We start from the raw sequence: 12574 nt of genomic DNA, 5'->3' as shown, positions 1-12574 counted from the left end.
TATACTTGCATAATTAATTTGTGCTATTAAATTGAGAAATTGTACAAGAACTAGAAACTTCTAGATTTCAGGAAGTGGGCACAACGTAAATGTTTTGACACATTTGGCTTTTTCAACAGCAAATTTCCATGTGATTTGTTTATATACTTGCATAATTAATTTGTGCTATTGAATTGAGAAATTGTACAAGAACTAGAAACTTCTAGATTTCAGGAAGTGGGCACAACGTAAATGTTTTGACACATTTGGCTTTTTCAACAGTAAATTTCCATGTGATTTGTTTATATACTTGCATAATTAATTTGTGCTATTGAATTGAGAAATTCTACAAGAACTAGAAACTTCTAGATTTCAGGAATTAGGCACAGCATAAATGTTTTGACTCATTTGGCTTTTTCAACAGTAAATTTCCATGTGATTTGTTTATATACTTTCATAATTAATTTGTGCTATTGAATTGAGAAAGATTGATATTTGTACAAGAAGTAGAAACTTCTAGATTTCAGGAAGTGGGCACAACGTAAATGTTTTGACACATTTGGCTTTTTCAACAGTAAATTTCCATGTGATTTGTTTATATACTTGCATAATTAATTTGTGCTATTGAATTGAGAAATTCTACAAGAACTAGAAACTTCTAGATTTCAGGAATTAGGCACAGCATAAATGTTTTGACTCATTTGGCTTTTTCAACAGTAAATTTCCATGTGATTTGTTTATATACTTTCATAATTAATTTGTGCTATTGAATTGAGAAAGATTGATATTTGTACAAGAAGTAGAAACTTCTAGATTTCAGGAAGTGGGCACAACGTAAATGTTTTGACACATTTGGCTTTTTCAACAGTAAATTTCCATGTGATTTGTTTATATACTTGCATAATTAATTTGTGCTATTGAATTGAGAAAGATTGATATTTGTACAAGAAGTAGAAACTTCTAGATTTCAGGAAGTGGGCACAACTTACATGTTTTGACACATTTGGCTTTTTCAACAGTAAATTTCCATGTGATTTGTTTATATACTTGCATAATTAATTTGTGCTATTGAATTGAGAAAGATTGATATTTGTACAAGAAGTAGAAACTTCTAGATTTCAGGAAGTGGGCACAACGTAAATGTTTTGACACATTTGGCTTTTTCAACAGTAAATTTCCATGTGATTTGTTTATATACTTGCATAATTAATTTGTGCTATTGAATTGAGAAATTCTACAAGAACTAGAAACTTCTAGATTTCAGGAATTAGGCACAGCATAAATGTTTTGACTCATTTGGCTTTTTCAACAGTAAATTTCCATGTGATTTGTTTATATACTTTCATAATTAATTTGTGCTATTGAATTGAGAAAGATTGATATTTGTACAAGAAGTAGAAACTTCTAGATTTCAGGAAGTGGGCACAACGTAAATGTTTTGACACATTTGGCTTTTTCAACAGTAAATTTCCATGTGATTTGTTTATATATTTGCACAGTTAATTGCTGCTATTGAATTGAGAAATTCTACAAGAACTAGAAACTTCTAGATTTCAGGAATTAGGCACAGCATAAATGTTTTGACTCATTTGGCTTTTTCAACAGTAAATTTCCATGTGATTTGTTTATATACTTTCATAATTAATTTGTGCTATTGAATTGAGAAAGATTGATATTTGTACAAGAAGTAGAAACTTCTAGATTTCAGGAAGTGGGCACAACGTAAATGTTTTGACACATTTGGCTTTTTCAACAGTAAATTTCCATGTGATTTGTTTATATACTTGCATAATTAATTTGTGCTATTGAATTGAGAAATTCTACAAGAACTAGAAACTTCTAGATTTCAGGAATTAGGCACAGCATAAATGTTTTGACTCATTTGGCTTTTTCAACAGTAAATTTCCATGTGATTTGTTTATATACTTTCATAATTAATTTGTGCTATTGAATTGAGAAAGATTGATATTTGTACAAGAAGTAGAAACTTCTAGATTTCAGGAAGTGGGCACAACGTAAATGTTTTGACACATTTGGCTTTTTCAACAGTAAATTTCCATGTGATTTGTTTATATACTTGCATAATTAATTTGTGCTATTGAATTGAGAAATTCTACAAGAACTAGAAACTTCTAGATTTCAGGAATTAGGCACAGCATAAATGTTTTGACTCATTTGGCTTTTTCAACAGTAAATTTCCATGTGATTTGTTTATATACTTTCATAATTAATTTGTGCTATTGAATTGAGAAAGATTGATATTTGTACAAGAAGTAGAAACTTCTAGATTTCAGGAAGTGGGCACAACGTAAATGTTTTGACACATTTGGCTTTTTCAACAGTAAATTTCCATGTGATTTGTTTATATACTTGCATAATTAATTTGTGCTATTGAATTGAGAAATTCTACAAGAACTAGAAACTTCTAGATTTCAGGAATTAGGCACAGCATAAATGTTTTGACTCATTTGGCTTTTTCAACAGTAAATTTCGATGTGATTTGTTTATATACTTGCATAATTAATTTGTGCTATTGAATTGAGAAAGATTGATATTTGTACAAGAAGTAGAAACTTCTAGATTTCAGGAAGTAGGCACAACGTAAATGTTTTGACACATTTGGCTTTTTCAACAGTAAATTTCCATGTGATTTGTTTATATACTTGCATAATTAATTTGTGCTATTAAATTGAGAAATTGTACAAGAACTAGAAACTTCTAGATTTCAGGAAGTGGGCACAACGTAAATGTTTTGACACATTTGGCTTTTTCAACAGCAAATTTCCATGTGATTTGTTTATATACTTGCATAATTAATTTGTGCTATTGAATTGAGAAATTGTACAAGAACTAGAAACTTCTAGATTTCAGGAAGTGGGCACAACGTAAATGTTTTGACACATTTGGCTTTTTCAACAGTAAATTTCCATGTGATTTGTTTATATACTTGCATAATTAATTTGTGCTATTGAATTGAGAAATTCTACAAGAACTAGAAACTTCTAGATTTCAGGAATTAGGCACAGCATAAATGTTTTGACTCATTTGGCTTTTTCAACAGTAAATTTCCATGTGATTTGTTTATATACTTTCATAATTAATTTGTGCTATTGAATTGAGAAAGATTGATATTTGTACAAGAAGTAGAAACTTCTAGATTTCAGGAAGTGGGCACAACGTAAATGTTTTGACACATTTGGCTTTTTCAACAGTAAATTTCCATGTGATTTGTTTATATACTTGCATAATTAATTTGTGCTATTGAATTGAGAAATTCTACAAGAACTAGAAACTTCTAGATTTCAGGAATTAGGCACAGCATAAATGTTTTGACTCATTTGGCTTTTTCAACAGTAAATTTCCATGTGATTTGTTTATATACTTTCATAATTAATTTGTGCTATTGAATTGAGAAAGATTGATATTTGTACAAGAAGTAGAAACTTCTAGATTTCAGGAAGTGGGCACAACGTAAATGTTTTGACACATTTGGCTTTTTCAACAGTAAATTTCCATGTGATTTGTTTATATACTTGCATAATTAATTTGTGCTATTGAATTGAGAAAGATTGATATTTGTACAAGAAGTAGAAACTTCTAGATTTCAGGAAGTGGGCACAACTTACATGTTTTGACACATTTGGCTTTTTCAACAGTAAATTTCCATGTGATTTGTTTATATACTTGCATAATTAATTTGTGCTATTGAATTGAGAAAGATTGATATTTGTACAAGAAGTAGAAACTTCTAGATTTCAGGAAGTGGGCACAACGTAAATGTTTTGACACATTTGGCTTTTTCAACAGTAAATTTCCATGTGATTTGTTTATATACTTGCATAATTAATTTGTGCTATTGAATTGAGAAATTCTACAAGAACTAGAAACTTCTAGATTTCAGGAATTAGGCACAGCATAAATGTTTTGACTCATTTGGCTTTTTCAACAGTAAATTTCCATGTGATTTGTTTATATACTTTCATAATTAATTTGTGCTATTGAATTGAGAAAGATTGATATTTGTACAAGAAGTAGAAACTTCTAGATTTCAGGAAGTGGGCACAACGTAAATGTTTTGACACATTTGGCTTTTTCAACAGTAAATTTCCATGTGATTTGTTTATATATTTGCACAGTTAATTGCTGCTATTGAATTGAGAAATTCTACAAGAACTAGAAACTTCTAGATTTCAGGAATTAGGCACAGCATAAATGTTTTGACTCATTTGGCTTTTTCAACAGTAAATTTCCATGTGATTTGTTTATATACTTTCATAATTAATTTGTGCTATTGAATTGAGAAAGATTGATATTTGTACAAGAAGTAGAAACTTCTAGATTTCAGGAAGTGGGCACAACGTAAATGTTTTGACACATTTGGCTTTTTCAACAGTAAATTTCCATGTGATTTGTTTATATACTTGCATAATTAATTTGTGCTATTAAATTGAGAAATTGTACAAGAACTAGAAACTTCTAGATTTCAGGAAGTGGGCACAACGTAAATGTTTTGACACATTTGGCTTTTTCAACAGCAAATTTCCATGTGATTTGTTTATATACTTGCATAATTAATTTGTGCTATTGAATTGAGAAATTGTACAAGTACTAGAAACTTCTAGATTTCAGGAAGTGGGCACAACGTAAATGTTTTGACACATTTGGCTTTTTCAACAGTAAATTTCCATGTGATTTGTTTATATACTTGCATAATTAATTTGTGCTATTGAATTGAGAAAGATTGATATTTGTACAAGAAGTAGAAACTTCTAGATTTCAGGAAGTGGGCACAACGTAAATGTTTTGACACATTTGGCTTTTTCAACAGTAAATTTCCATGTGATTTGTTTATATACTTGCATAATTAATTTGTGCTATTGAATTGAGAAAGATTGATATTTGTACAAGAAGTAGAAACTTCTAGATTTCAGGAAGTGGGCACAACGTACATGTTTTGACACATTTGGCTTTTTCAACAGTAAATTTCCATGTGATTTGTTTATATACTTGCATAATTAATTTGTGCTATTGAATTGATAAAGATTGATATTTGTACAAGAAGTAGAAACTTCTAGATTTCAGGAAGTGGGCACAACGTAAATGTTTTGACACATTTGGCTTTTTCAACAGTAAATTTCCATGTGATTTGTTTATATACTTGCATAATTAATTTGTGCTATTGAATTGAGAAAGATTGATATTTGTACAAGAAGTAGATACTTCTAAATTTCAGGAAGTGGGCACAACGTAAATGTTTTGACACATTTGGCTTTTTCAACAGTAAATTTCCATGTGATTTGTTTATATACTTGCATAATTAATTTGTGCTATTGAATTGAGAAAGATTGATATTTGCACAAGAAGTAGATACTTTAAGATTTCAGGAAGTGGGCGCAACGTAAATGTTTTAACACATTTGGCTTTTTCAACAGTAAATTTCCATGTGATTTGTTTATATACTTGCATAATTAATTTGTGCTATTGAATTGAGAAAGATTGATATTTGTACAAGAAGTAGATACTTCTAGATTTCAGGAAGTGGGCACAACGTAAATGTTTTAACACATTTGGCTTTTTCAACAGTAAATTTCCATGTGATTTGTTTATATACTTGCATAATTAATTTGTGCTATTGAATTGAGAAAGATTGATATTTGTACAAGAAGTAGAAACTTCTAGATTTCTGGAAGTGGGCACAACGTAAATGTTTTGACACATTTGGCTTTTTCAACAGTAAATTTCCATGTGATTTGTTTATATACTTGCATAATTAATTTGTGCTATTGAATTGAGAAAGATTGATATTTGTACAAGAAGTAGAAACTTCTAGATTTCAGGAAGTGGGCACAACGTAAATGTTTTGACACATTTGGCTTTTTCAACAGTAAATTTCCATGTGATTTGTTTATATACTTGCATAATTAATTTGTGCTATTGAATTGAGAAAGATTGATATTTGTACAAGAAGTAGAAACTTCTAGATTTCAGGAAGTGGGCACAACGTAAATGTTTTGACACGTTTGGCTTTTTCAACAGTAAATTTCCATGTGATTTGTTTATATACTTGCATAATTAATTTGTGCTATTGAATTGAGAAAGATTGATATTTGTACAAGAAGTAGAAACTTCTAGATTTCAGGAAGTGGGCACAACGTAAATGTTTTGACACATTTGGCTTTTTCAACAGTAAATTTCCATGTGATTTGTTTATATACTTGCATAATTAATTTGTGCTATTGAATTGAGAAAGATTGATATTTGTACAAGAAGTAGATACTTCTAAATTTCAGGAAGTGGGCACAACGTAAATGTTTTGACACATTTGGCTTTTTCAACAGTAAATTTCCATGCGATTTGTTTATATACTTGCATAATTAATTTGTGCTATTGAATTGAGAAAGATTGATATTTGCACAAGAAGTAGATACTTCTAGATTTCAGGAAGTGGGCGCAACGTAAATGTTTTGACACATTTGGCTTTTTCAACAGTAAATTTCCATGTGATTTGTTTATATACTTGCATAATTAATTTGTGCTATTGAATTGAGAAAGATTGATATTTGTACAAGAAGTAGAAACTTCTAGATTTCAGGAAGTGGGCACAACGTAAATGTTTTGCACATTTGGCTTTTTCAACAGTAAATTTCCATGTGATTTGTTTATATACTTGCATAATTAATTTGTGCTATTGAATTGAGAAAGATTGATATTTGTACAAGAAGTAGATACTTCTAGATTTCAGGAAGTGGGCACAACGTAAATGTTTTGACACATTTGGCTTTTTCAACAGTAAATTTCCATGTGATTTGTTTATATACTTGCATAATTAATTTGTGCTATTGAATTGAGAAAGATTGATATTTGTACAAGAAGTAGAAACTTCTAGATTTCAGGAAGTGGGCACAACGTAAATGTTTTGACACATTTGGCTTTTTCAACAGTAAATTTCCATGTGATTTGTTTATATACTTGCATAATTAATTTGTGCTATTGAATTGAGAAAGATTGATATTTGTACAAGAAGTAGAAACTTCTAGATTTCAGGAAGTGGGCACAACGTAAATGTTTTGACACATTTGGCTTTTTCAACAGTAAATTTCCATGTGATTTGTTTATATACTTGCATAATTAATTTGTGCTATTGAATTGAGAAAGATTGATATTTGTACAAGAAGTAGAAACTTCTAGATTTCAGGAAGTGGGCACAACGTAAAAGTTTTGACACATTTGGCTTTTTCAACAGTAAATTTCCATGTGATTTGTTTATATACTTGCATAATTAATTTGTGCTATAGAATTTAGAAATTGTACAAGAACTAGAAACTTCTAGATTTCAGGAAGTAGGCACAACGTAAATGTTTTGACATATTTGGCTTTTTCAACAGTAAATTTCCAATTGATTTGTTTATATACTTGCATAATTAATTTGTGCTATTGAATTGAGAAAGATTGATATTTGTACAAGAAGTAGAAACTTCTAGATTTCAGGAAGTGGGCACAACGTAAATGTTTTGACACATTTGGCTTTTTCAACAGTAAATTTCCATGTGATTTGTTTATATACTTGCATAATTAATTTGTGCTATTGAATTTAGAAATTGTACAAGAACTAGAAACTTCTAGATTTCAGGAAGTAGGCACAACGTAAATGTTTTGACATATTTGGCTTTTTCAACAGTAAGTTTCCAATTGATTTGTTTATATACTTGCATAATTAATTTGTGCTATTGAATTGAGAAAGATTGATATTTGTACAAGAAGTAGAAACTTCTAGATTTCAGGAAGTGGGCACAACGTAAATGTTTTGACACATTTGGCTTTTTCAACAGTAAATTTCCATGTGATTTGTTTATATACTTGCATAATTAATTTGTGCTATTGAATTGAGAAAGATTGATATTTGTACAAGAAGTAGAAACTTCTAGATTTCAGGAAGTTGGCACAACGTAAATATTTTGACCCATTTGGCTTTTTCAACAGTAAATTTCCATGTGAGTTGTTTATATACTTGCATAATTAATTTGTGCTATTGAATTGAGAAATTGTACAAGAACTAGAAACTTCTAGATTTCAGGAAGTGGGCACAACGTAAATATTTTGACACATTTGCCTTTTTCAACAGTAAATTTCCATGTGATTTGTTTATATACTTGCATAATTAATTTGTGCTATTGAATTTAGAAATTGTACAAGAACTAGAAACTTCTAGATTTCAGGAAGTAGGCACAACGTAAATGTTTTGACATATTTGGCTTTTTCAACAGTAAATTTCCAATTGATTTGTTTATATACTTGCATAATTAATTTGTGCTATTGAATTGAGAAAGATTGATATTTGTACAAGAAGTAGAAACTTCTAGATTTCAGGAAGTGGGCACAACGTAAATGTTTTGACACATTTGGCTTTTTCAACAGTAAATTTCCATGTGATTTGTTTATATACTTGCATAATTAATTTGTGCTATTGAATTGAGAAAGATTGATATTTGTACAAGAAGTAGAAACTTCTAGATTTCTGGAAGTGGGCACAACGTAAATGTTTTGACACATTTGGCTTTTTCAACAGTAAATTTCCATGTGATTTGTTTATATACTTGCATAATTAATTTGTGCTATTGAATTGAGAAAGATTGATATTTGTACAAGAAGTAGAAACTTCTAGATTTCAGGAAGTGGGCACAACGTAAATGTTTTGACACATTTAGCTTTTTCAACAGTAAATTTCCATGTGATTTGTTTATATACTTGCATAATTAATTTGTGCTATTGAATTGAGAAAAATTGATATTTGTACAAGAAGTAGAAACTTCTAGATTTCAGGAAGTTGGCACAACGTAAATATTTTGACCCATTTGGCTTTTTCAACAGTAAATTTTCATGTGAGTTGTTTATATACTTGCATAATTAATTTGTGCTATTGAATTGAGAAATTGTACAAGAACTAGAAACTTCTAGATTTCAGGAAGTGGGCACAACGTAAATATTTTGACACATTTGCCTTTTTCAACAATAAATTTCCATGTGATTTGTTTATATACTTGCATAATTAATTTGTGCTATTGAATTTAGAAATTGTACAAGAAGTAGAAACTTCTAGATTTCAGGAAGTAGGCACAACGTAAATGTTTTGACATATTTGGCTTTTTCAACAGTAAATTTCCAATTGATTTGTTTATATACTTGCATAATTAATTTGTGCTATTGAATTGAGAAAGATTGATATTTGTACAAGAAGTAGAAACTTCTCGATTTCAGGAAGTGGGCACAACGTAAATGGTTTGACACATTTGGCTTTTTCAACAGTAAATTTCCATATGATTTGTTTATATATTTGCATAATTAATTTGTGCTATTGAATTTGAGAAAGATTGATATTTGAACAAGAAGTAGAAACTTCTAGATTTCAGGAAGTGGGCACAACGTAAATGTTTTAACACATTTGGCTTTTTCAACAGTAAATTTCCATGTGATTTGTTTATATACTTGCATAATTAATTTGTGCTATTGAATTGAGAAAGATTGATATTTGTACAAGAAGTAGAAACTTCTAGATTTCTGGAAGTGGGCACAACGTAAATGTTTTGACACATTTGGCTTTTTCAACAGTAAATTTCCATGTGATTTGTTTATATACTTGCATAATTAATTTGTGCTATTGAATTGAGAAAGATTGATATTTGTACAAGAAGTAGAAACTTCTAGATTTCAGGAAGTGGGCACAACGTAAATGTTTTGACACATTTGGCTTTTTCAACAGTAAATTTCCATGTGATTTGTTTATATACTTGCATAATTAATTTGTGCTATTGAATTGAGAAAGATTGATATTTGTACAAGAAGTAGAAACTTCTAGATTTCAGGAAGTTGGCACAACGTAAATATTTTGACCCATTTGGCTTTTTCAACAGTAAATTTCCATGTGAGTTGTTTATATACTTGCATAATTAATTTGTGCTATTGAATTGAGAAATTGTACAAGAACTAGAAACTTCTAGATTTCAGGAAGTGGGCACAACGTAAATATTTTGACACATTTGCCTTTTTCAACAGTAAATTTCCATGTGATTTGTTTATATACTTGCATAATTAATTTGTGCTATTGAATTTAGAAATTGTACAAGAACTAGAAACTTCTAGATTTCAGGAAGTAGGCACAACGTAAATGTTTTGACATATTTGGCTTTTTCAACAGTAAATTTCCAATTGATTTGTTTATATACTTGCATAATTAATTTGTGCTATTGAATTGAGAAAGATTGATATTTGTACAAGAAGTAGAAACTTCTCGATTTCAGGAAGTGGGCACAACGTAAATGTTTTGACAGATTTGGCTTTTTCAACAGTAAATTTCCATATGATTTGTTTATATATTTGCATAATTAATTTGTGCTATTGAATTTGAGAAAGATTGATATTTGAACAAGAAGTAGAAACTTCTAGATTTCAGGAAGTGGGCACAACGTAAATGTTTTGACACATTTGGCTTTTTCAACAGTAAATTTCCATGTGATTTGTTTATATACTTGCATAATTAATTTGTGCTTTTGAATTGAGAAAGATTGATATTTGTACAAGAAGTAGAAATTTCTAGATTTCAGGAAGTGGGCACAACGTAAATGTTTTGACACGTTTGGCTTTTTCAACAGTAAATTTCCATGTGATTTGTTTATATACTTGCATAATTAATTTGTGCTATTGAATTGAGAAAGATTGATATTTGTACAAGAAGTAGAAACTTCTAGATTTCAGGAAGTGGGCACAACGTAAATGTTTTGACACATTTGGCTTTTTCAACAGTAAATTTCCATGTGATTTGTTTATATACTTGCATAATTAATTTGTGCTATTGAATTGAGAAAGATTGATATTTGTACAAGAAGTAGAAACTTCTAGATTTCAGGAAGTGGGCACAACGTAAATGTTTTGACACATTTGGCTTTTTCAACAGTAAATTTCCATGTGATTTGTTTATATACTTGCATAATTAATTTGTGCTATTGAATTGAGAAAGATTGATATTTGTACAAGAAGTAGAAACTTCTAGATTTCAGATAGTGGGCACAACGTAAATATTTTGACACATTTGCCTTTTTCAACAGTAAATTTCCATGTGATTTGTTTATATACTTGCATAATTAATTTGTGCTATTGAATTTAGAAATTGTACAAGAACTAGAAACTTCTAGATTTCAGGAAGTAGGCACAACGTAAATGTTTTGACATATTTGGCTTTTTCAACAGTAAATTTCCATGTGATTTGTTTATATACTTGCATAATTAATTTGTGCTATTGAATTGAGAAATTGTACAAGAACTAGAAACTTCTAGATTTCAGGAAGTAGGCACAACGTAAATGTTTTGACATATTTGGCATTTTCAACAGTAAATTTCCAATTGATTTGTTCATATACTTGCATAATTAATTTGTGCTATTGAATTGAGAAAGATTGATATTTGTACAAGAAGTATAAACTTCTCGATTTCAGGAAGTTGGCACAACGTAAATATTTTGACCCATTTGGCTTTTTCAACAGTAAATTTCCATGTGAGTTGTTTATATACTTGCATAATTAATTTGTGCTATTGAATTGAGAAATTGTACAAGAACTAGAAACTTCTAGATTTCAGGAAGTGGGCACAACGTAAATATTTTGACACATTTGGCTTTTTAAACAGTAAATTTCCATATGATTTGTTTATATACTTGCATAATTAGTTTGTGCTATTGAATTGAGAAATTGTACAAGAACTAGAAACTTCTATATATCAGGAAGTGGGCACAATGTAAATATTTTGACACATTTGGCTTTTTCAACAGTAAATTTCCATGTGATTTGTTTATATACTTGCATAATTAATTTGTGCTATTGAATTGAGAAATTGTACAAGAACTAGAAACTTCTAGATTTCAGGAAGTGGGCACAACGTAAATATTTTGACACATTTGGCTTTTTCAACAGTAAATTTCCATGTGATTTGTTTATATACTTGCATAATTAATTTGTGCTGTTGAATTGAGAAATTGTACAAGAACTAGAAACTTCTAGATTTCAGGAAGTGGGCACAATGTAAATATTTTGACACATTTGGCTTTTTCAACAGTAAATTTCCATATGATTTGTTTATATACTTGCATAATTAATTTGTGCTATTGAATTGAGAAATTGTACAAGAACTAGAAACTTCTAGATTTCAGGAAGTAGGCACAACATAAATATTTTGACACATTTGGCTTTTTCAACAGTAAATTTCCACGTGATTTGTTTACATACTTGTATAATTAATTTGTGCTATTGAATTGAGAAAGATTGATATTTGTAAAAGAAGTAGAAACTTCTAGATTTCAGGAAGTGGGCACAACGTAAATGTTTTGACACATTTGGCTTTTTGAACCGTAAATTTCCATGTGATTTGTTTATATACTTGCATAATTAATTTGTGCTATTGAATTGAGAAATTGTACAAGAACTAGAAACTTCTAGATTTCAGGAAGTAGGCACAACGTAAATGTTTTGACATATTTGGCTTTTTCAACAGTAAATTTCCAATTGATTTGTTTATATACTTGCAAAATTAATTTGTGCTATTGCATTGA

Source organism: Eurosta solidaginis, chromosome 2, assembly GCF_040869045.1.
Source record: "Eurosta solidaginis isolate ZX-2024a chromosome 2, ASM4086904v1, whole genome shotgun sequence".
In the NCBI taxonomy this organism is placed as follows: Eukaryota; Metazoa; Arthropoda; class Insecta; order Diptera; family Tephritidae; genus Eurosta; species Eurosta solidaginis.
This window is presented reverse-complemented; position numbering follows the sequence as displayed.